Genomic DNA, 25,686 nt, shown 5'->3' with positions numbered 1-25,686 from the left:
CATAAAAAGTGTCCAAGTGACTTATATATCGATAATAGAAAGGCCTGTATGCGGCAAAAGCGATAAAGGAGATAAGGTCTGTCAACACAAAACGAATAATTTGTACAAGTTTGTCACCAGTATCAAGTTACACATTTTACACGAACTAATTCGTATCCTCCGTCACTCCAACTAAGATTCCGTGTTTCGGTCAAATTAATTAATTTTTTCCCCCAACAGATGCCCCTAAAACGCTGCAGCCTTTATTCTCTATATTTCAGTATAAATAGCACAAAACTGCTTTATACATCAATGGCAGAAACGCCAACATGTGACAGAAGCAGAGAATTAAGTCGGTATAAATTATTACTGCGTATTATTTTGTTTGCAGAGGGACTGCACAATATCTCTCCGAAACTTGGATTCTAGCACCAATAATATCGAGGCTGCTGTTATGTTAAATGTAAATGTCGTGTGGCTAGGGCCTCCCGTCGGGTACACCGTTCGCCGGGTGCAAGTCTTTCGATTTGACGCCACTTCGGCGACTTGCGCGTCGATGGGGATGAAATGATGATGATTAGGACAACACAACAGCCAGTCTCTTAGCGTAGAATGTCTCTGACCCCGGGAATCGAACCCGGGACTTTCGATTTGATCTTCTGTCGCACTGACCACTCAGCTACCGGAGGCGGACTGCTGTTACGTTAAATAGACGATTTACATCCCCGCGATCGAAACGAAAACATGTTACGTCATTAGCTTTACAAGTCAGCCAGAGGCGTCAGCTGTTCCGACAGCTTATCTTCCATTGGTCGCTCGCGACAAGCATTATTAACAGACACTTCGAAGTTACGAGCGTGGTCGCCTCCTCATAAAGTTCTGTCACAAATGCATAGGGATAGTGTTTGATTTGTGCGGACGTAAGAGGACATGGCCGCTGTCTGGCAACTGCGACAGGCTGGTACAGAATACAGGCTGCAGCGTCCTAGGGGTACCTATAGTGAAGGCATGAAATGTATTTGCAGTTGCGAATATGGATAACCATCAACTTATAATGGAATGACGACAATGAAAATTTTTGCCTGGTCGGGACTCGAACCCGGAATTCTCGCTTATCGCGAGCCGTCGCCTTACCATTAGCCCATCCGAGCACACTTCACAGCCAGATGAAAACTTCCATACGTCGTCAGCCATGTATCTACAATTTGAACTCGTACATCCATTATGTACGAATATATTACCGTACAGGAGAGGCATTTTAACTGAAAGTCGCTTGTCCGGCGTCAACGAATAAATACGATATCGCGCTACCTGTGCTGTTTAGAATTACGATGCAGTGTTCCTTCGGACATACATGCATGCGTGTGAAAGCCGCGTGACACCTCTCGTTCTTGTGTTTTCTGTCGCACATGTTCCCAAATCTCTCGGGCCAGAAGGCGAATATAGACAGTAATTAACAGCATTAAAATTGATCGAAATAGTGGTACTGTGTTCAGCAGCGCAATATTATGAAGTTAGTATCCACTCACTCACGGTCCAAGCAGGAGCTCAGAGTGTAGCAAACAAAATCAGAAATGCTGAACTCCGTTTTCAAATGTTCATCTACAACTGAATACCGAGGAAAACTGCTCCAATTTAATATTCGTATCGCTAAAAATAGGAGTCAGTGTCAGTGGCGTTAAGGAACAGCTGACATCGTTAAAATTGAATTTGTGGCTGAGTTAGCTCCTCTTTTAACTATAATCTAGCGTAGATCCCCAGAACAAAAGACAGTGCCCAATAGTTGGAAGAAAGCCCAGGTCTCGCCCATCTACAATGTTAGTAACAGAAATGGTCCATAAAATTACTGTGCAACAGCCTTCCCATCGATTTGTCGTAGAAAGAATATATTCTCAGCTAAAATGTAATGACGTCTCTTGGACAAAATGTCCTCACATGCCAGCCGGCATAGATTCTGAAAACATAGACCTTCCGAAACCAAACTCGCACCTTTCTCAAATGACGTCCTGAAAGCAGTGGAGCAAGGCAGTCACGTAGATGACTTTGGAAAAGCATTTGACTCACATGCCCTTAGTATCGAAAGTATGATTAATGGGGTGTCGACTGAAATTTGTGGTCAGATTGAGGATTTTTTGGTAGGGATGACATAGCAAACTGTCTTGAATGGAGAATCATCGACAGACGTAGAAGCAACTTTGCGTGTGGCCCGGGGGAAATATGTTGGGACACTCGCTGTTCATGTTGCACAGAGGTGACAAAAGACGTGGGATAGCGATACGCACATGTACAGGCAAAGATAGTATCGCGAAAACACACTATAACAGGACAGTGCGTTCGTGGAGCTGCCATTTGTACTCAAGTGATTCACGTGGAAAGATTTCCGACACGATTGTGGGCACATGACGCGAATTAACAGACTTTGAACGCGGAGGAATGGTAGTTGGAGCAAGACGCATGGAACATTCCATTTCGGAAATCGCTAGAGAATTCAATGTTCAGAGAGCCACAGTGTCAAAAGGATGCCGAGAATATAAAATTTCAGGCGTTATTTCTCACCACAAACAACGAAGTGGCCGACGGCATTCACTTAACGGTCGAGAGCAGCGGCGTTTGCGTGGAGTTATCAGTGTTAGCAGACAAGCAACACTGCGAGAAACAATCACAGAAATCTATGTGAGACGTACGACGAACGTATCCGTTAGGACACTACGGCGACATCTGGCGTTAATGGGCTATGGTAGCAGACGACCTCTACATCTACATATGTACTCCGCTAGCCACCAAGCGGTGTGTGGTGGAGGGCACAATTCGCGCCAAAGTCATATCCCCCCCCCTGTTCCACTCGCGGACCTCCCGAGGACAAAACGACTGTCTGAACGCCTCAGTAAGAGCTTATCTTTGAATGGTGATCATTGCGCGATTTGAAAGTTGGTGGTAACAATATATGCACTACATCCTCGGCGAAGATCGGATTTCGGAATTTAGAGAGCAGCCCCTTCCACTTAGCGTGGCGTCTACCTGCAAGTGTGTCCCACTTCTAACTTTCTATGAGATCTGTAACGCTCTCGAAATGGCTAAATGTCCCAGTCATGAATCTTGCCACTCTTCTTTGGACCTTCTCAATCTCTTGAATCAGACCCAACTGGTAAGGGTCCCATACAGACGAACAGTACTCTAAGACTGGACGAACTAACATATTGTAAGCTTTTTTTTTTTTTAAAAAAAAAGCCGCAATCTAGAGTTTGCCTTAACCGTTACTTGTGTAATCTGATCATTCCATTTGAGATCATTTCGAATAGTCACACCCAGTATTTGACGGATGTTACCGCTTCCAAACACTGGGCATTTATTTTGTACTCGTACATTAATGGGGAATTTCGCCTTGTTATACGCGGTAAGTTACACATATTAATATTGAGAGATAACTGCCAGTCATTACACCATGCATTTATTTTCTGCAAATCCTCATTGATTTGTTCACTACTTTCCTGTAGACTACAGCATCACCGGCAAACAGTCTTATGCCGCTGTCAGTACAATCAACCAGTTCGTTTATGTAAATCGTAAAAAGCAGAGGACCTATTACGCTGCCCTGGGGCACACCTGAAGCTACGCTTGTTTCTGTTGAAGTCACCCCATTCAGGACGACATACTGCTCCTCTGTCTGTCAGAAAACATTCTATCCAACCGCATATGTCATCGGATAGACCGTAAACTGCACTTTTTGGAGCAAGCGATAGTGCGGAACTGAGTCGAATGTCTTTCGAAAATCGAGAAATATGGCATCAACCTGGGAGCCAGTATCTTGTATCTTGTATCTTGTATACCATGCACAAAGACGGCCAGCTGTGTCTCGCATGACCGCTGTTTCCTAAAACCGTACTGGTTTCTGCAGATGAGCTTCTCAGAGTCTAGGAAGGTCATTTCGTCTGAACACAAAATATGTTCCATGATTCTACAACAAATCGATTTCAGTGAAATTCGCCGGTAATTATGTGCATCCGATTTTCTACCCTTTTTATACACTCCTGGAAATTGAAATAAGAACACCGTGAATTCATTGTCCCAGGAAGCGGAAACTTTATTGACACATTCCTGGGGTCAGATACATCACATGATCACACTGACAGAACCACAGGCACTTAGACACAGGCAACAGAGCATGCACAATGTCGGGACTAGTACAGTGTATATCCACCTTTCGCAGCAATGCAGGCTGCTATTCTCCCATGGAGACGATCGTAGAGATGCTGGATGTAGTCCTGTGGAACGGCTTGCCATGCCATTTCCACCTGGCGCCTCAGTTGGACCAGCGTTCGTGCTGGACGTGCAGACCGCGTGAGACGACGCTTCATCCAGTCCCAAACATGCTCAATGGGGGACAGATCCGGAGATCTTGCTGGCCAGGGTAGTTGACTTACACTTTCTAGAGCACGTTGGGTGGCACGGGATACATGCGGACGTGCATTGTCCTGTTGGAACAGCAAGTTCCCTTGCCGGTCTAGGAATGGTAGAACGATGGGTTCGATGACGGTTTGGATGTACCGTGCACTATTCAGTGTCCCCTCGACGATCACCAGTGGTGTACGGCCAGTGTAGGAGATCGCTCCCCACACCATGATGCCGGGTGTTGGCCCTGTGTGCCTCGGTCGTATGCAGTCCTGATTGTGGCGCTCACCTGCACGGCGCCAAACACGCATACGACCATCATTGGCACCAAGGCAGAAGCGACTCTCATCGCTGAAGACGACACGTCTCCATTCGTCCCTCCATTCACGCCTGTCGCGACACCACTGGAGGCGGGCTGCACGATGTTGGGGCGTGAGCGGAAGACGGCCTAACGGTGTGCGGGACCGTAGCCCAGCTTCATGGAGACGGTTGCGAATGGTCCTCGCCGATACCCCAGGAGCAACAGTGTCCCTAAATTGCTGGGAAGTGGCGGTGCGGTCCCCTACGGCACTGCGTAGGATCCTACGGTCTTGGCGTGCATCCGTGCGTCGCTGAGGTCCGGTCCCAGGTCGACGGGCACGTGCACCTTCCGCCGACCACTGGCGACAACATCGATGTACTGTGGAGACCTCACGCCCCACGTGTTGAGCAATTCGGCGGTACGTCCACCCGGCCTCCCGCATGCCCATTATACGCCCTCGCTCAAAGTCCGTCAACTGCACATACGGTTCACGTCCATGCTGTCGCGGCATGCTACCAGTGTTAAAGACTGCGATGGAGCTCCGTATGCCACGGCAAACTGGCTGAAACTGACGGCGGCGGTGCACAAATGCTGCGCAGCTAGCGCCATTCGACGGCCAACACCGCGGTTCCTGGTGTGTCCGCTGTGCCGTGCGTGTGATCATTGCTTGTACAGCCCTCTCGCAGTGTCCGGAGCAAGTATGGTGGGTCTGACACACCGGTGTCAATGTGTTCTTTTTTCCATTTCCAGGAGTGTAGATTGCTATGAGCTGGGCCTTCTTCGAGTCCAGTGGAACTTTCCGCTGTTCCAGTGATCTCTGATAGATGATGGATAAGAATGGTGCTATATTTGTAGCATAGTCAACATGAAATCTACGGGGATACCGTCTGGGCCAGTTGCCGTTTTGGTGTCTAAGGATCTTAATTGTTTTACAATCCCAGATACACTAAACGCGAGACCTTACAAGAGAACGAAGGGATTGAAATCGAAGGAAAGAGATTGGCATACTTAGCCTATGCAGACGACATCTGTTTACTCTCTAGCTCGGAAGAGGAGTTGGAGCAAATGACCAAAGCACTAATGGAGGCTGCCAGCACATTTGGGCTAAACATAAACGAAGCCAAGACAGAGTACCTCGTTATGACGCGTGGTCATTGTCAGAGTGCAGGTTGGGGACCAGTCCTACAAGAGAGTGCAAGAATTCAAATACCTAGGGGCACTTTTCACTGAGAACTCGTCATGTGAAGCAGAGATCAATGCCAGAATACAAGCAGGAAGCCGATCTTACCACAGCTTAGCACAACTGCTCCGGTCCAAATCTCTCTCCAGACAGTTCAAGATTCGACTGTACAAAACCCTGATCCAGCCTATTGTTCTATATGGCTGTGAGACATGGAGTATCCGGAAACAGGACTTCCATAAGCTCCTTGTATATTATGCACAAAGAGGGCCAGCTGTGTCTCGCATGACCGCTGTTTCCTAACCGTGCTGGTTTCTGCAGATGAGCTTCTCAGAGACTAGAAAGGTCATTACGTCTGAACACAAAATATGTTCCATGATTCTACAACAAATCTATTTCAGTGAAATTGGCCGGTAATTATGTGCGTCTTATTTTCTACCCTTTTTATAATTTTCTATAACCAGGGTCTTCTTCCAGTCCAGTGGAACCTTCTACTGTTCCAATGATCTCTGATAGATGATGGATAAGAATGGTGCTATATTTGTAACATAGTCAACATAAAATCTTACGGGGATAAAGTCTGGGCCAGATGCCGTTTTGGTGTCTAAGGATCTTAACTGTTTTACAATCCCAGATACACTATGTCAGCCATCCTTGCAATTGTTCGATAATTGAAAGGGGAAATGTTGCCTCTACTGTAAACGAGTTTTTGAAAGCTAGGTTTAGAATTTCGGCCTTCTGTTTATCATTGCGAGTCTCTTTCCTTAGAGCACAGTATCGCCTGCAGCACTTCTCCTGGGCTTCTGAGCATAAAGGTTTGACCGTACACGACTGGAAAACGGTGGCCTAGTCAGATGGTTCCCGATTTCAGTTGGTAAAAGCTGATGGTAGGGGTCGAGTGTGGCTCAGACCCCGAAGCCTTAGACCCAAGTTGTTAAGAACGCACTGTACAAGCTGGTTGTGGCTTCATAATAATGTGGGCTGTGTTTACAGTGGACCGGGACCTCTGGTCCAGCTGAAGCGATCACTGACTAGAAATTGTTATGTTCGTTTACTTGGAGACCATTTGCAGCCATTCATGGGCTCCATATGCCCAAATATGGATGGAATTTTAATGGACTAAATGGACTACAGTGCGCCAGGTCAAGTTGTTCTCCGATTGGTTTGAAGTAAGTTCTGGACAATTTGAGCGAATTATTTGGTTGGCCATTCAGATCGGCCAACATGATTCCCGTCGGACAGTTATGAGACATAGTCGAGAAGTGAATACGTGAACAAAATCCTGTACCGGCAACACTTTCGCAATTATGGCCGGCTATACAGGTAGCATGGCTCAGTATTTCTGCAGCGGTCTTCCAGCGACTTGTTAAGTCTATGCCACGTCCATTTACTGCACTATGCGGGGCAAAAGGGGATACAGCCAGCACCCCCTGTAAAAGAAAGCCTGTAAACGTAGTGCGTGACGTCACAATATGGCTACACATCTAGTCTCTTCTTCAACAGTTTCATGGAACAATGCCTGTGAATAGTCGTGCGGCGAGTTTCGCGTCAGTTAACTATTACAGTGAATGGTGTTCCTGCGTTAGTGTACGTGATTTGGTTGTTTAGTTTCTGTGCACTAAACTGGTGATCTGTTTTTCTTGCCTGTGAAAATTTCATTGCCTGCAAAATGCCGTTTCGTTGCTCTGTGCCGAATTGTAGAGGAAATTACGATGGTGGACCAAAATAACTATGTTTAAATTTCCGGAGGATGAAGCAACGAGGAAGAAATGATTGTCAGTATTCGCAGAGATAACTTTACTCCTTCTTCAAGTTCAAGAGTGAATATTTGTTTTGTTTATTTCTTAAAAGAGGCAATAACAGTGAACAATGTCCGTAAAATGTTAGCCGCCAGTGTGCTACTTTGCAAAATGCCGTCCACACTATTAGACCTGCGTCAAAGTGATGCAATATTTAACTAAAAAAAACCCTAATAGAAAGTCCGCAAGAGCATCCGAGAATCTTCCGCGGGTGACTTTCAATCAAAATTTTTGTCATTAAAAGTCGTCTTCCACAGCAACTACAAAACGGAAGAATGGTGAATGGTGGTCAGCCGTAAAAGATAAATATATACAGTTGCAGACTTTTAGGTAGGCCTTTTCGAGATTTACAATTTATACTACAGCACTTACAGTTTAGGAATGGTATTGGAAAAGAGCACACTGGTGGCAAACACTTTCACTTTGTACAGCTAACGATCTTCGAACGACTACCCAGACTGTCATCAAACAAGTCGTGACAATCCTCATTAAAGGAACTTTAAAATAAAATAAACTACAATGAAATGTGTCCGTTCATTTGGGAATTTTGATGCCTCAGTTATTAAAGCCACTTTTTACGTCGGGGCTAAAAGGTATGCAGAAATAAGTTACAGACAAAAGAACTGGGTCATTTAAGAAAGGAAATCTTGTAATTCATGAGAAAGGTATATCAGATTTCTTTACGAACTTTCGTCGTCCGGATCCCTTTACAGTCTATTGCTGTGGTCAAACGGACTGCGAGCACCGGCACCAGACTCTTTGCGTGACGTCACAGAGTGGGCGCGCAGGCTTTCCTCTATATGGGGTGCTGCTGGTACAGCACGATATTAGGAGATATCCCATGGCTTTTGTTAGCACTGTGTACATTAATTACCTTGCGGACAATACTGATAGTAATTTTTGCAAATGATGCAATAAAAAAGAAGCGCTTTCTGAAAGAAGCTGCATAAATATTCAGTCAGATCTTGACACGATTTCAAAGTGGCACCAATATTAGCAGCGTGCTTTAAAAATACATAAATGTAAAATTGTGCCCGTAACAAAACAAAAAACTATAGCATCCCATGACTGTAATACCAATGAGTCACAGTTGGAATCGTCCAACGTGTTCAAACACCTGGGTGTAACACTTTGCAGAGATATGATATGGAATAATTACATAGGCTCAGTTATTAGTAAATAGGCGGTACACTTCAGTTTATTGGTAGAATAATAGCGAAATGCAATTAGTTTACAAAGGAGATCGCTTAAAATCACTCGCACGACCCGCCTAGAATACTGCTCATATGTGTGGGACCCGTACCAAATAGGACAGTCAGCAGTACTGAATGTGTACAGACGAGGTCAGCACGAATAGTCACAGGTTTTTGTGACCCACGGGGAGTGTTACAGAGATGCTGAGGAAACTGACCCGGCAGACTCTTGAAGATAGATGTAATCTATCCCGAGAAAGCCTACTTACGAAATTTCAAGAACCGGTTTAAAACGATGAATGTAGAAATATACTACAGCTCCATACGTATCGCTCCAGCAGGGACTGCGAGGAAAACATTAGATTAATTCTAGCGCTCAGAGAAGCATTTAAACAATCTACATATATTTTGCACAAGCCACAGTATGGCGCATGGCGAAGGGTACTGTGTTCCACCACTAGTCATTTCCAGTTCTGTTTCACTCGCAAACAGAGCGACGGAAAAACCACTGTCTGTATACCTCCGTTTGAGCCCTAATATTTCTAACCTTATCTCATGTATTTACGCGAAATGTACTTTGGCGGCAGTAGAATCGTTCTGCAGTCAGCCTCAAATGCCGGTTCTCTAAATTTTCTCAGTAGTCCTCCTCGAAAAGAACGTCGCCTGCCCTTCGGTAATTCCCATTTCAGTTAACGAAGCATTTCGGTAATACTTGCGTGTTGTTCGAACTTAGAGGTAACAAATCTAGCAGCTTGCCTCTGAATCGCTTCGATTTCTTCCTTTAATCAGACCCTGTGGGGATCCTAGGCATTCGAACACTAATCAACAATTGGTTGCACAAGTGTCGTATGTGTGGTCTGCTTTACAGATGAACCACTTTTTCCTAGAATTCTCCCAATAAACTAAAATCGACCTTTCGCCTTCTATACCAGTTTCCACATGCTCGTTCCATTTGATAGTGCTTTGCAATGTTACGACCAAAAATGTAAACGACTGTGTCGAGCAGCGCACTACAAGTAATGCGACCAAATTCATAAAAAATCATTTATTGAATATATTCGTACAAATAATCAAAAATTTTCAAAATAGCACCCTCTTGCGTAGATACACTTCAGGAGGCGGTGTTTCCATGCCTGGAAGGCATCCTGGAATGCCTTTTCCCGAATATCCTTTAGAGCTGATGTAACATGCGCCTGGATGCTTTCAACTGTGTCCCAATGTTTTCCTTTCATGTCTCCTTTTAATCGAGGAAACAAAAAAAAGTCAGCGGGAGCCAGGTCAGGACGATAGGGAGGCTGGGGAACCAATGGGGTCTTGATCCTAACCAGGAGGCCGTTGACAATGAAGGCGCTGTGACTCGGTGCGTTGTCGTGGTGAACTTTCCACGTGTCCTTAATGTCACCTCGCCAGCGCAAGACCCTCCTTTTCAGTCTTTTGAGCACTTTCAAGCAGAAAGCTGAGTTTACTGTAGTCCAGGTAGGTACGAATTCGTGGTGGACAATGCCTTTGACATAAGACAATGAGCATGGTTTCGATCCTTGACTTGCTCATGCGTACCTTCTTGGGATGAGGTGAAAATGGGGTGAGCCTCTCTGAACTCTGCCTTTTTGTCTCAGGGTCGTACTCAAAAATCCACGACTCATCACCAGTGATAACTGAGTTTAAAAAATGAGGATCATTTTCACACATTTCCAAAATTTTTCGGCACCGAAGCTCTCGCACGTTCTTGTGTTCGTCGGTCAACACTTTTGGGACGAGTTTGGCGCACACCTTTCTCATGTTCAAATCTTCGGTCACAGTGCGGAAAACGGTTGATTTGACATGTTTAGAGTTTGTGCTATCAATTGAAGGCTCAGCCGTCCGTCAGAGTTCAAACAATCGTGCACACACGTCACATTTTCGTCGACTCGTGCGGTTGATGGCCGTCCACTGCGAGGTTCGTCGGTGATCTCCTCTTGGCCCCCCATGAACGACTTGTGCCATCGGAAAACTTGTGATTTGGACAAGCAATCATTCCCAAATGCATACTGAAGTAATGGAAACGTTTCTGTGGCGGACTTCCCAAGTTTAATGCAAAATTTGATAGCGTACCGTTGCTCTACAGAATGATCCAGTGTGCCGTGTTACATAAACTCAAAATGGTGTTAACGGAAATGCGCGTCCTGACTCTCCGGCAGCTCGCAGCCGAATGAGACGAAGAGCGTTTTGAAGCTAACACCCCCCTCCACTTAGCCTAGCCGGTTACAACACGCTGTGGTGTACCGTTGCGTCAATAAAAAATTGGTCGCATTACTTATGGAATGCACTCTATACTAATACAGTGTCTGAACGTTAGGGATTTGTTTCTTCTACTCATCTGCATTAACTGACATTTTTCTATATTTAGAGCTAGTTGCTATTTATCACACAGACCAGAAATTTTGTCTAAGTCGCCTTTTTTCCCCTATAGTCACTCAATGACGACACCTTCCCATACACCACAGCATCGTCAGCAAACAGCCGCAGATTACTGCTAAACCTGTCCGCCAGATCATTTATATAGAAAATAACATGGCCGCTATGGGGAAGGGAAGGGATGAGAAGGAACAAGCCCTTACACTCTCTAGAGGTGATTGTTGTCAGAGCCTGTGCGAGGCTCTGAAAAGACCACATATGCCTGCTATGAAAAACGGAGAACAGCTTTTGTGGAAAGTAATTACTGTTTCGAAACTGCACTACTTTAAGTATCATAGGACCTATATGGGCCACACTACTTCTTTCACTGTGATGTTAGCTGGCCTTGTAATGCATCAGAATCCAACTAACAGTAGGTCCTTCCATTAACGCTATTACTATTCATGTACAATACTGTATACAAGGAGATTACTGCTCCACGTTTGGAGCAACACCAGTTTGCGAACTGTGTTGCATTTGCTGGCAAATTTCATCCTGCTCTATTTAACGCGCTGTACTGTTGCTTCAGTGTGCAGTCGTTTGATCGTGCGAAATCTGACATACTTTTCTCCATGTTTGTTCCTGAAACTTAGAAGAACTTAATACACATCTGCTACTGACGAGCATGAAATATCCGCAACCGATAAAGTATCTGCTTCGGAAATACGAGGTCTGTCTAAAAAGTATCCGACCTTTGATTTTGCCGCACGAAGTAGAGACGATTGCGCGGCGTCGCTGTACAGTAAAGGAAGAGGCCATTACGCCCATGCGTGAATTTTGTCCCCGCCTTCCAGCGCGTCAGCCGCTGCCTGTCGGTCGCTGATTGAGGTGCTACACGTGTTCGTCGGATTACCGATTCTCTCAAGATGACTGAACGTGTTGAGCAAAGGAACTGCATCAAATTTTGTCAAAAGCTTGGTGATCCTCAAAGCGAAACAATTCGTTAGATTCAGCAGGTGTTTGGAGAAGATGCGATGGGGGTAACACAACTTAAGGAGTGGTTCAACCGATTCATAAATGGCCGCACATGAGCGGATAGTGACCAGCGTTCTGGCAGGCCCCAAACTGCTCAGAGTGCAGCTGTTGTTGAGAGGATGCAAAATTTGGTGAAGGCAGATCCTCGTTTGACTGTACGGGAGATTGCCCAAGAGACTGGAGTGAGTAAAGATTCTGCACATGCAATTTTTCGTGATGATTTGAACATGCAGCGAGCGGCTGCGAAATTCGTGCCCAAGTTGTTGTCATCGTGACAAAAGACCTCCGTTTTGACGTTGCACAGGACCTTCTCAACACCACTGATCTTGGGTTTCTGAACACCGTGATAACTGGAGATGAGCCATGGGTGTACGGGTACGACCCAAAAACAAAAAGACAGTCGTCGCAATGGAAGCATTCCGTGTCTCCAAGGCCGAAGAAAGTGTGGAAGGTGAGAAATAAAATCAAGGTGATGCTGAATGTCTTCTTTGATGTCCGTGGAATTGTGCATCATGAATACGTACTGGAAGGACAAACAGTGACAAAGGAGCAGTATCAAAATGTTCTTCGGCGACGCTGTGGCTCAGTCCGGCGCAAAACACCAGACATGTGGGTGGCGAAAAACTGGCAGCTGCATCACGACAATGCTCCCACACATTCATTCAACTTGATCCAAAATTACTTGGCCAAACATGGAATTACAACCATTCGGCAACCTTCTTACTCTCCAGACATGGCTCTTTGCGACTTCTGGCTGTTTTCCGAAATTGAAGACTCCACTGAAAGGATCCCGTTTTGAGAGTAGAGTAGAGAGAATGCGGAACACGACGACGGAGCTGAACACCACTCCAAAGAAGACTTCCAGAGGTGTTTCCGGCAGTGGAAGGATCGGTGGGCTAAGTGTGTGCAAGCACAAGGGGCCTACTTTGAAGGGGATTAAGGTACCAACCCTGTCGGTTATTCGAAATATTTTTTCTGGCTGAAGGTCGTATACTTTTTAGACAGACCTTGTATAATTTCCACTGTACGCTGATCATGACATATTTCAGATCAACAGCTTGGTTGCATAAATGAATGAGCACTTGACGATGGGGCTCCGACCCCAAATTTAGCTGCAAAAAAATGAAATATTAGTAACTAAAATATATACAAAGCGTGGCTGTGGAAACCCTTTTTCGAAAACAAACATTTGAGCCTTTGTCTAACCGACTTCATGATAAAGGGGTGGGTTACACGCACATATAGCCTTCAACCTTGCTTTGTTTCTCATTAATATTTTCGCTGGATCTGAAGTTACCGACTCTCGTATTTTTCACAACATTGTCGAAGTCCGCCACATTGCTCGCAAGTCAGTGTGTCCTCAAGAGCGACCGTAATTAGGATGGGGCAAACGGGAAATGATGACAAGGGCCATATAATGCACGAGGGAAAGGGAGGCAAAAAATTAGAAAAAATTATCTGTACACACATTGTCGATGCAACCACTGTCTTTTGTCATTGACTGTTTCAGTTCCTTGAAATGGTCACGTCCTGTCCTTTTCTCGGTGTCTTAAAAAATTATAATAGGAAGGAAAAATTAGTAAACTCGATAAGTCAAACGAAGCATTTCAGTATGTTGAAATAATCAAAGCTGGTTCAGGAAATCCTTAAGAGTTAAGGATTTGCGAATAATTTAGCTGGTTTACTCAGGTCAAAGATCAATCTGCGATGGGACTCAAATATCAAGTAACTGAATATATGAACGGTCCAATGACATTAATGTGACCTCCGCGTATGTTCGACGTCAATGTGCGATAACCGTTCACAGACGGCAGGTGGTAGCATTAGCAGTGGAGGGTATATAAAGCGTGTCGGTGGGACGCGGAAAACAGTGCAGTCGACGTCTTATTGTGGAAATTGAGCGATTTATCTGACGTCCAAAAGGGCATGGTTATTTGTTTTCAGGACGAGGGTGGAAGTATTTCCGCAATGGCAAAGTTTGTAAACTGTTCGCACACTGCTGTGCTTATAGTACACTGTGCATGGCAAAATGTTGCTGTCCAGAACCGGCGCCGATGCAACTGTGGTTCACCATGGGCCAGAGGTGATGGGGTGAACAGCAGCTGCGGAGGTGTGTACGGGTGAATAGATGTGCAACTGTTGAGGAGCTGACTGCCCAAACGAGTCAAGGGGCTATCAACAGGGTCTCCTCAACATATGCTTTCACAACAGGCTCCTTGTTTATGCACCCATGCTGACTGCTGTTCATCAGCCATGAGGGCTGGTATCTGCACTCCAATACCTCAGCTGGACGTCCAGTGAGTTCCAACTGGTGACCTTTTCAGATGACTCACGTTTTATGCTCTACCGGACAGATGGTTGTTGGTGTGTACAGTGTGAAACGTCTGAAACACCCTGGATGCGTTATGGTCTGTGGAATCTTTTCATGGCATCCCCTGGGTGAACTCGTCATTCTAGAAGGCACAATAGATCAACACTAGTATGCCTCTGTCCTTGGGGTCATGTCCACCACTGTATGCAGTTTGTTTTTCCTCGGTACGATGGTATCAAACAGTGGGACAATGCAACGTGTTACACAGCTCGAATGGTCATGCACTGTTCAAAGAGCACCAGGATGCGTTTACAGTACTCCTGTGGCCATCAACCCCCTCCCCCCCCCCAAGTTTTTACTCAATGGGGAATCTGTAGGACCACCTCGATGAGACTGTTCACGCCATGGATACCCAACAGAGACGAGTAGCGTAGCTGGCCATGGCGCTGGAGTCGGCATGACTCCACATCCCTGGTGGTACCTTCCAGAACCTCAACGATTCTCTTCCAGGGCGTCTTGCAACCGTCTGTGCTACAAAAGCTGATTGTTCAGGCTTCTGATAGATGATCACATTAACGTGACTGGACAGTGTAGTACGAAGGGGCAAATGTTGTGACCATGGCTACTGCAGGGAATGAGTCATGAGTCACGTAAACAACATAGCGAAACAAATTCAAGTCCTAATTTAAGTGTAGTACTTAAAAGCGCTGTAGAGGCTAATAGAGACACATCTACAAATATTTTTTGTTCACAGTATGCTTCGGTGGTGGTATTTAAAAAGCTTGCTCCGTGATACTTCAAAGAACTGAACACAATGATCTCTTTGGACTCATTGTTTGGGAAACGAGAAGCAAAGTGTACAGGGTGTTCGAAAATTCCCGTTACAAAATTCTATAACTTGTAGAGGGGAGTGAGTTCATAATACACTCCTGGAAATGGAAAAAAGAACACATTGACACCGGTGTGTCAGACCCACCATACTTGCTCCGGACACTGCGAGAGGGCTGTACAAGTAATGATCACACGCACGGCACAGCGGACACACCAGGAACCGCGGTGTTGGCCGTAGAATGGCGCTAGCTGCGCAACATTTGTGCACCGCCGCCGTCAGTGTCAGCCAGTTTGCCGTGGCATACGGAGCTCCATTGCAGTCTTTAACACTGGTAGCATGCCGCGACAGCGTGGACGTGAACCGTATGTGCAGTTGACGGACTTTGAGCGAGGGCGTATAGTGGGCATGCGGGAGGCCGGGTGGACGTACCGCCGAATTGCTCAACACGTGGGGCGTGAGGTCTCCACAGTACATCGATGTTGTCGCCAGTGGTCGGCGGAAGGTGCACGTGCCCGTCGACCTGGGACCGGACCTCAGCGACGCACGGATGCACGCCAAGACCGTAGGATCCTACGCAGTGCCGTAGGGGATCGCACCGCCACTTCCCAGCAAATTAGGGACACTGTTGCTCCTGGGGTATCGGCGAGGACCATTCGCAACCGTCTCCATGAAGCTGGGCTACGGTCCCGCACACCGTTAGGCCGTCTTCCGCTCACGCCCCAACATCGTGCAGCCCGCCTCCAGTGGTGTCGCGACAGGCGTGAATGGAGGGACGAATGGAGACGTGTCGTCTTCAGCGATGAGAGTCGCTTCTGCCTTGGTGCCAATGATGGTCGTATGCGTGTTTGGCGCCGTGCAGGTGAGCGCCACAATCAGGACTGCATACGACCGAGGCACACAGGGCCAACACCCGGCATCATGGTGTGGGGAGCGATCTCCTACACTGGCCGTACACCATTGGTGATCGTCGAGGGGACACTGAATAGTGCACGGTACATCCAAACCGTCATCGAACCCATCGTTCTACCATTCCTAGACCGGCAAGGGAACTTGCTGTTCCAACAGGACAATGCACGTCCGCATGTATCCCGTGCCACCCAACGTGGTCTAGAAGGTGTAAGTCAACTACCCTGGCCAGCAAGATCTCCGGATCTGTCCCCCATTGAGCATGTTTGGGACTGGATGAAGCGTCGTCTCACGCGGTCTGCACGTCCAGCACGAACGTTGGTCCAACTGAGGCGCCAGGTGGAAATGGCATGGCGAGCCGTTCCACAGGACTACATCCAGCATCTCTACGATCGTCTCCATGGGAGAATAGCAGCCTGCATTGCTGCGAAAGGTGGATATACACTGTACTAGTGCCGACATTGTGCATGCTCTGTTGCCTGTGTCTATGTGCCTGTGGTTCTGTCAGTGTGATCATGTGATGTATCTGACCCCAGGAATGTGTCAATAAAGTTTCCCCTTCCTGGGACAATGAATTCACGGTGTTCTTATTTCAATTTCCAGGAGTGTATTTTGAACAGGAACCCATGTCCGGAAACGTGTCGTTTCCGTTCTACTACGGTCTCAATTCAGATGTGTAACACGTCCATATCTGCTGAGGTAAAGAGAAAAGTCTCAGAGCTGCTTGTCCTGGTACGCAATAGGGAAGACAAGATGGCATGTACTACGTCAGACGGCCACCTGACGTCACTTAAGGACTGCCTTGCTGCCAGACTTCTGTAGAGACAGAGGAAGATCTGCTGGCACGAGTTCTGACGGCTGCACTAGAAACTGAAGAGACACCTCGTGGGATGCAGAGTGTGTACCAGAACATGCTTTGTGAGTACAATGTCTGTAATAACGTTGGCACTCACCACATCGAGCCGCTGTTGTAACGGATCAGTACTGTTCTGTACCACAGTATGCTGGGTTCTTCTTTGTTTTGCAATAACGTAAACACGTAATATTCAAGTATTAATGTAAATAAATGCGCTTAAGTGAAAAATGGCTGTTTCGTTATATTTCCTTTTGAACTGTTCGCTAATAATTGTACTGCGTCACGCCTTATTCAGTTTCTCAAGCAGAACTAGATTAGTTAAAAATCTGAACTGTAACTGTCGTTGAACTGAAACGGTACGTTCCTGGACATGGGTTCCTTTCAAAATATTATGTACTCGCTCCCCTCTACAAGTCCTAGAACTTTGTAACGGCAATTTCCGAACACGCTCTATATGGAAGCACTGTTCTCGATTAAGGATGCGGACTGCACTGGCACAAATACAATAAAGGTGAACCACCCTATTTAGTTGTATGTCAGAAGAAAGGACAATTTCGAATTTCATTTCATGCCGTTAATGTCCAAACTTTTAACACTCCTAGATTTAAACGGCAAATTAGCTTCCAGACAAAAAGCTCAATGCATGAAATCCGTTTATAATGTGTTATACTTCCTTATAAAATGTATTACTTCTTATGTTTTCAAGACATCATGCTGATATACGCGACTTGTCAAACACTATTTATATGAGCAAATGTACTGGGTGATTATAATTAAAGTGCAGCTACCCGCAGAGGTCCAGTGTGGGCTATAACTGTCGTATGGCAGCGAAACTTGGTAGACATTCTAATGCATAAATGCGGAACCGATTGGAAAAAATTAGTTCCAGTTTTGGCCACCAGGTGAAAATCTGCCAATGTGAGAAAGACGTATCGAAGACTTTCCATAAGTAATAGATTAGAAATGGGACATGGCTACAAAAGGTCAAACAAATGAGAAAGGCATACTGGTGATTTTATTTTTACCCACCGCTCACGCAATTTCTTCAATATGAGCACCAGAGACGTCGAGGAGATGCTGTACAGCGCCAGATTTGCACCTGGTGGTCAAAATTGGAACTAATTTTTACCGGCGTAAATCAGTTCTGCATTAGCGCATTAGCATATCTACGAAGTTTCGCTGCTATACGATAATTGCAGCCCACACTGGACCTCCATGAGAATATGCACTTTATTTACAACCACCCGCTAGAAATGCACTTGGCATAGAAACTTCGTCGAAGAATGAACCTCTTCTTGGCGGGGTCCGCTTTTTGGGTCAATAAAGCATGCCATTTCTTATGATCTGAAACTTCCTGTGGATTTAGACTTCTTGACCTGAGATCTGCTTTTGTAGTGTCTAGCCACCGTAATTTAGGTTTTCCAAGGTGTCTCTAGCCTTCGTTAGTGAGATGACAGACTAAGCTGATGACTGATGATGATGTGTCCATACCACCTAAGCCTTCTGTTTTGCCTCTTCTCATTCTTGGGAACCACTCCAGCTGGTTGTCGGATGGCTGTATTGTTGATATGATTGTGCAGGGAAATGACTAATGATCTACGTAGTATCTATATGTCCATGCCATGTAGTGAGTGCTCAGTAAGTCTATGCACCATATAATGCAACTGGACTCGCCGTTGTGCGTACATCTTTTGGATTTAGGTGGATAGGTATCTTCTTATCACGTCCCTGAATAGCGTCCGGGCCGCTTTGATTCTTGCTCGCACGCCCTCATTTACACTGCTGTCCTTCTGTAAACGAAAACCAATGAGGGGTTATAACACTACCTTTCTGCTACTGCTATACCACAACCTCGAAACTGGAGGCAGTTTGCAAAACAGAATTATTTTGTTAGATTAATAATGGTATAAAGCTACAGAGCAGAGAGGAATTTTGCTAGGTTGACCGTGTTGTACCTAACGGAGGTGGCTTATCGGAAGTGAAAGTGAGAATTACGTAAATATTTGAACAGTAGCAAACAAAATTTTGCCTAGCTATCCTGTTTATAGAATAAGGGAAACGGTCGCCAGCCTAATTAGGCAAGAGAAAGATTAATGTTCTCTTTTAAGAAAGTAGGTATAAGTAACTATAATGGACAAACACAATCTAGACTTAACCACACGCGAGTGCAATGAACTCTGACACACACATGTTTTAAGATTGAAGCTAACAACTGGAGCAGCACAAACTATTTGCAAAATTATAAGAGATTCCGAAACACACTATTACTTTCAGGACTTACACAAAGTGAATGGTCTTTATAAAATTACTATTAATATGCACTTCTAATACACAAGAGAGACTAACACTTAGCAATCATGAACATATAGTTTCCTACTATTGCAGTTTCCTACTTTTACTACAGTGAAACACAATGTTGACAAAATTGCAAGAAACTGACTCACCTTTTAGAATTTACTACAGACAACCATGTGATCATTTACTTTATAAGCCTCAGTCTTAAGAACTTTTAATTTTGAAGTTGGCAACAGCACTTTAATAAGCAGTTTTAATAGGAATATTTTCAGCAAACAACATTTACTTTAACTCACTCTCTTGCCACATTAACTTTAACTTTCTTTTTACTATGCTGAAGAAGCATTAATGAGCAAAATACTGGGCTTTAATGTTCTTTTAGTAAGGACACTCGGATATCACTTTAGCTCAAACGGAGAGGAACCTGAGAGGTGTTATGATAAGTAGAAAATTCAAGGCAGGTACATAAATTCAGATATAAATTACCTTATATTTGAGCAATAACACATCCATTAAGCTGATCCTTCACTGTGCATCATTATAGTATTACGTTACAGTGATTGCGCAACGTGGTGGCAACTGCATGTAGGTAGCTGGATTCGCGGACAGAATTGCTAGACTCTGTCATTTCTTGGTGGCGACGACAGATACAAATTCCAGAATAGTTCCAGCTATTTATCCATCCATCCGAGGCATTTGAAAGCGGCAGGAAAAGCCTCTCTCGGAACCATCACAATATGCATCTGTTACTTGGCAGTGCACGGACTCGTAGCTCGTCTCCGACTGCTGGCTCGTCCCCGACTGACTATCAGTTCCGCCTTTTCCACCTAGGCCAACCACAATTTGCGCGCGCTACACAGTTCCGTTCCCGAGGGGAACCACTACACATTTTACATACAGAATAACTAAGAGCCCTAAGTGAGGATCAGCAATTTACATAACAGTAACCAAATACATTAAATAAAACAAAACATTTACACATATTGACATCTCTACAAAAAATTATTCACACAAAATTACAATCATATACAGTAAGTTTTGTTCCCTCCAAATGGGACAAAGAATATAAATTGCAGATACACTACTTTGCATTGAAACAAACCACGACATCAAAGTTTTAACAAAGAAAAGAGTATACAATTTTGTGTTATCTATTCAATCAAAAACATTTATAGGTTCTTAACGATGTAAAATGTATCTAAAAAAAAAAAAAGCAAAATAAATGAGTACAGCATTAGAGCTATGGTGTTACAGGATGTTCAATGAGTAATGCAACACTTTTTTTTCTCAGCCAATTTCGTTTGTAAAAATGCTGAATTTGTTGAGGGACATCGTGGAATATTCCCGATTTTGCCCTCATAGTTTCATGCAGTTTCGATAAGACGCGGCGCTATGTGTAACATTCAAAATGGCGTCCATAACCAAGGAGGTTAAAACCTTCTTCTCTGTAACGGAGGTGAGTTCCAAGCAGAGACATCATATTGAGTTTGTTTTGTTGGACTACCACAGCATTTCAGATACTGATAGGCTCTTGCAGAATGTCTACGGAGACGTGCCAGTGAACAAAAGCACGCTGAGTCGTTGCGCGAGGCGTCTGTTGTCATCGTAACAAGGTCGCACAAAGCTGTCCGGTCCCCTGCGTGCAGGCCGGCTGCACACTCAGCTGTGCCTCGCTGGAACGTGCGGACACTCACTTCACGTGATCGTCGGATCACAATCAAACACCTCGCTTCACAACTGGACGTCTCTGTTGGTAAACCAAACTCACTCGTCCACCGGGTAGTTCCTCGCCACTTATCAGGAGATCATAAAGAGCAACAAAGGACTTCTGTTCTGAGTTGCTCGCATGTTGCGAGGCTGATTGTGACCTTTTTTTTTGTTGAACATCGTCCCAGACGATTAAACACTTCGAACCAGAAACAAAACGGCAGTCCATGGAGTATCGCCACACCACCTCTACTAGGAAGAAAAAGTTCAAAGCCGCGCACCCTGAGCCGGTTCTGTTAGTCTGAAGGACTGTTCTGTTTGATGTCCTGCCTCGCGGTGCAACGATCAACGCAGAAGTATTTTGTGCTACCCTCAGGAGACTGAAGAAAAGACTCCAGCAAGTTCGTCGCCACAAAAATGCGAACGAACTTCTCCTTCTCCAGACAACGTAAGGCTTCAGACAAGTCACGAGAGGAGCTCACAAATTTCACCGGACTGTTCTTCCTCAGCCAACGTACAACTCGAATCCCGCACTTTCTGACTTCCATCTGTTTGGTCCAATAAAGAATGCACTCCACAGGAAAAAGTACGTGGATGGTGGGGTTACTGATGCCGTAGACGTTGGCTCCGATGTGTCGACCAGTAGAGCGGTACCATGAGGGCATGTAGGCCCTTCCAGTAAGGTGGTGTAAGGCCGCCGTCGGAGGTCATGTTGAAAATACAGTTTTGTAGCGAAAAAGGGGGAATAATATGATGAATTGGAATCCTGAATAAAACCAACCTGCTTTCAGGGAAAAACATGTGTGGCATTACTTGTTGAACGCCCCTCATACATAACGGAATATGTCCACCTTGGTGAGAAGAGCTCCATTAATTTGTATAGTTCTAGAAGCTGGAATCGTTTCGAGATCCTTAGTCTTATGGATGTTTAAATGTTTGTGGACGATAACACCATGATTTGACTTGATTTTCAAGATCCTTCTCGTGTTTAAAAGGTCTATAAAATTTAGGCTCTTACGACATAAATTGCATTAGACATGCTGTGATAAACAGGTTGGACGAGTGATTTTGTACAAATCAAATGACTTAGAACTAAAATGTCCATATTCATTACACATACATTGTTGTTGTTGTGGTCTTCAGACCAGAGACTGGTTTGCTGCAACTCTCCATGCTACTCCATCCTGTGCAAGTTCCTTCATCTCCCAGTACCTACTGCAACGTACATACTTCTCAATCTGCTTAGTGTATTCATCTCTTAGTCTCCCTCTACGATTTTTACCCTCCACGCTGCCCTCCAATACTAAATAGGTGATCCCTTGAAGCCTCAGAACATGTCCTACCAACCGGTCCCTTCTTCTTGTCAAGTTGTGCCACAAACTCCTCTTCTCCCCAATTCGACTCAGTACCTCCTCATTAGTTACGTGATCTACCCATGTAATTTCAGCATTCTTTTGTAGCACCACATTTCGAAAGCTTCTATTCTCTTCTTGTCCAAACTATTTATCGTCCATGTTTCACTTCCATACATGGCTACACTCCATACAAACACTTTCAGAAACGGCACTTAAATCTATACTCGATGTTAACAAATTTCTCTTCTTCAGAAACACTTTCCTTGCCATTGCCAGTCTACATTTTATATCCTCTCTACTTCGTCCATCATCAGTTATTTTGCTCCCCAAATATCAAAACTCATCTACTACTTTAAGCGTCTCATTTCCTAATCTAATACCCTCAGCATCACCCGACTTAATTAGACTACATACCATTATCCTCGTTTTGCTTATGTTGATTTTCATCTTATACCCTCCTTTCAAGACACTGTCCATTCCGTTCAACTGCTCCTCCAAGTCCTTTGCTGTCTCTGACAGAATTACAATGTCATCGGCGAACCTCACAGTTTTTATTTCTTCCCCATGGACTTTAATACCTACTCCGAATTTTTCTTTTGTTTCCTTTACTGCTTGCACAATATACAGATTGAATAACATCGGGGATAGTCTACAACCCCGTCTCACTCCCTTCCCAACCTCTGCTTCCCTTTCATGCCCCTCGACTCTTATAAAAGCCATCTGGTTTCTGTACAAATTGTAAATAGCTTTTCGCTCCCTGTATTTTACTCCTGTCACCTTCAGATTTGAAAGAGAGTGTACCAGTCAACATTGTCAAAAGCTTTCTCTAAGTCTACAAATGCTATAAAAGTAGGTTTGCCTTTCCTTAATGTATCGTAAGGTCAGTATTGCCTCACGTGTTCCAACATTTCTACGGAATCCAAACTGATCTTCCCCGAGGTCAGCTTCTACCAGTTTTTCCATTCGTCTGTAAAGAATTCGCGTTAGTATATTGCAGTTGTGACTTATTAAACTGATAGTTCGGTAATTTTCACATTTGTCAACACCTGCTTTCTTTGGGATTAGAATTATTATATTCTTCTTGAAGTCTGAGGGTATTTCGCCTGTCTCATACATCTTGCTCACCATATAGTAGAGTTTTGTCAGGACTGGCTCTCCCAAGGCCGTCAGTAGTTCCAATGGAATGTTCTCTACTCCCGTTTCGACTCAGGTCTTTCAGTGCTCTGTCAAACTCTTCGCGCAGTATCATATTTCCCATTTCATCTTCATCTACATCCTCTTCCATTTCAATAATATTGTCCTCAAGTACATCGCCCTTGTATAGACACTCTATATACTCCTTCCACTTTTCTACTTTCCCTTCTTTGCTTAGAACTGGGTTTCCATCTGAGCTCTTGATATTCATGCAAGTGGTTCTCTTTTCTCCAAAGGTCTCTTTGATTTTCCTGTAGGCAGTACCTATCTTACCCCTAGTGAGATATGCCTCTACATCCTTACATTTGTCCTCTAGCCATCCCCGCTTAGACATTTTGCACTTCCTGTCGGTCTCATTTTTGAGACGTTTGTATTCCTTTTTGCCTGCTTTATTTACTGCATTTTTATATTTTCTCCTTTCATCAATTAAATTCAATATTTCTTACGTTACCCAAGGATTTCTACTAGCCCTCGTCTTTTTACCTACTTGATCCTCTGCTGCCTTCACTATTTCATCCCTCAAAGTTACCCATTCTTCTTCTACCGTATTTCTTTCCCCCATTCATGCCAATCGTTCCCTTGTGCTCTCCCTGAAACTCTCTCTACAACCTCTGGTTTAGTCAGTTTATCCAGGTCCCATCTCCTTAAATTCCAACCTTTTTGTAATTTCTTCATCTTTATTCTACAGTTCATAACCAATAGATTGTGGTCAGAGTCCACATCCGCCCCTGGAAATGTCTTACAATTTAAAACCTGGATCCTAAATCTCTGTCTTACCATTATATAATCTATCTGAAACCTTCTAATATCTCCAGGCCTCTTCCATGTATGCAACCTTCTTTCATGACTCTTGAACCAAGTGTTAGCTATGATTAAGTTAGGCTCTGTGCAAAATTCTACCAGGCGGCTTCCTCTATGATTTCTTACCCCCATTCCATATTCACCTACTACGTTACCTTCTCTTCCTTTTCCTACTATCGAATTCCAGTCATCCATGACTATTAAAGTTTCTTCTCCCTTCACTATCTGAATAATTTCTTTTATCTCATCATACAGTTCATCAATCTCTTCGTCATCTGCAGAGCTAGTTGGCATATAAACTTGTACTACTGTGGTAGGCGTGGGCTTCAAGTCTATCTTGGCTACAATAATGCGTTCACTATTCTGATTGTAGTAGCTTACCCGCACTCCTATTTTTTATTCATTATTAAACCTACTCCAGCATTAGCCCTATTTGATTTTGTATTTATAACCCTGTATTCCCCTGACCAGAAGTCTTGTTCCTCCTGTCACCGAACGTCACTAATTCCCACTATATCTAACTCTAACCGATCCATTTCCCTTTTTAAATTTTCTACCTGACCTGCCCTATTAAGAGATCTGACATCCCACGCTCCGACCCTTAGAAGTTCAGTTTTCTTTCTCCTGATAACGATGTTCTCCTGAGTAGTACCCGCCCGGAGATCCGAATGGGGGACTATTTTACCTCCGGAATAATTTACCCAAGAGGACGCCATCATCATTGAACCATACAGTAAAGCCGCATGCCCTTGGGAAAAATTGCGGCTGTAGTTTCCCCTTGCTTTCAGCCGTTCGCAGTACCAGCACAGCAAGACCGTTTTGGTTAGTGTTACAAGACCAGATCAGTCAATCATCCAGACTGTTGCCCCTGCAACTACTGAAAAGGCTGCTGCCCCTCTTCAGGAACCACACGTTTGTCTGGCCTCTCAACAGATACCCCTCCATTGTAGTTGCACGGTACGGCTATCTGTATTGCTTAGGCACGCAAGCCTCCCCACCAACGGCAAGGTCAATGGTTTATGGGGGGACACATACATTATATACATTATTGAGAGGATGTATGCCCTGCCTCCTCAGAAAGGTGCAACCGATGGGACGCTTGTGGTTTGGCTGCCACAGATACATGGTGGGGTGGGAGGGGGGACAGTCCTTATTTTCTATACTGACCATCAGAAACGGT

General features: G+C 44.7%; 1 protein-coding gene across 1 annotated transcript in view; it reads left to right on the top strand.

The window, feature by feature from the left end:
* The window catches only part of LOC126175910 (alanine aminotransferase 1-like), a 105,042-nt gene that overhangs the window by 1,442 nt on the left and 77,914 nt on the right, over positions 1–25,686 (top strand). The gene's annotated exons all lie outside the window — the stretch shown is intronic.

Source organism: Schistocerca cancellata, chromosome 3, assembly GCF_023864275.1.
Source record: "Schistocerca cancellata isolate TAMUIC-IGC-003103 chromosome 3, iqSchCanc2.1, whole genome shotgun sequence".
Taxonomy (NCBI): Eukaryota; Metazoa; Arthropoda; class Insecta; order Orthoptera; family Acrididae; genus Schistocerca; species Schistocerca cancellata.
Note: the sequence above shows the minus strand (reverse complement) of the source record. Positions and strands in the feature narration are given on the sequence as shown.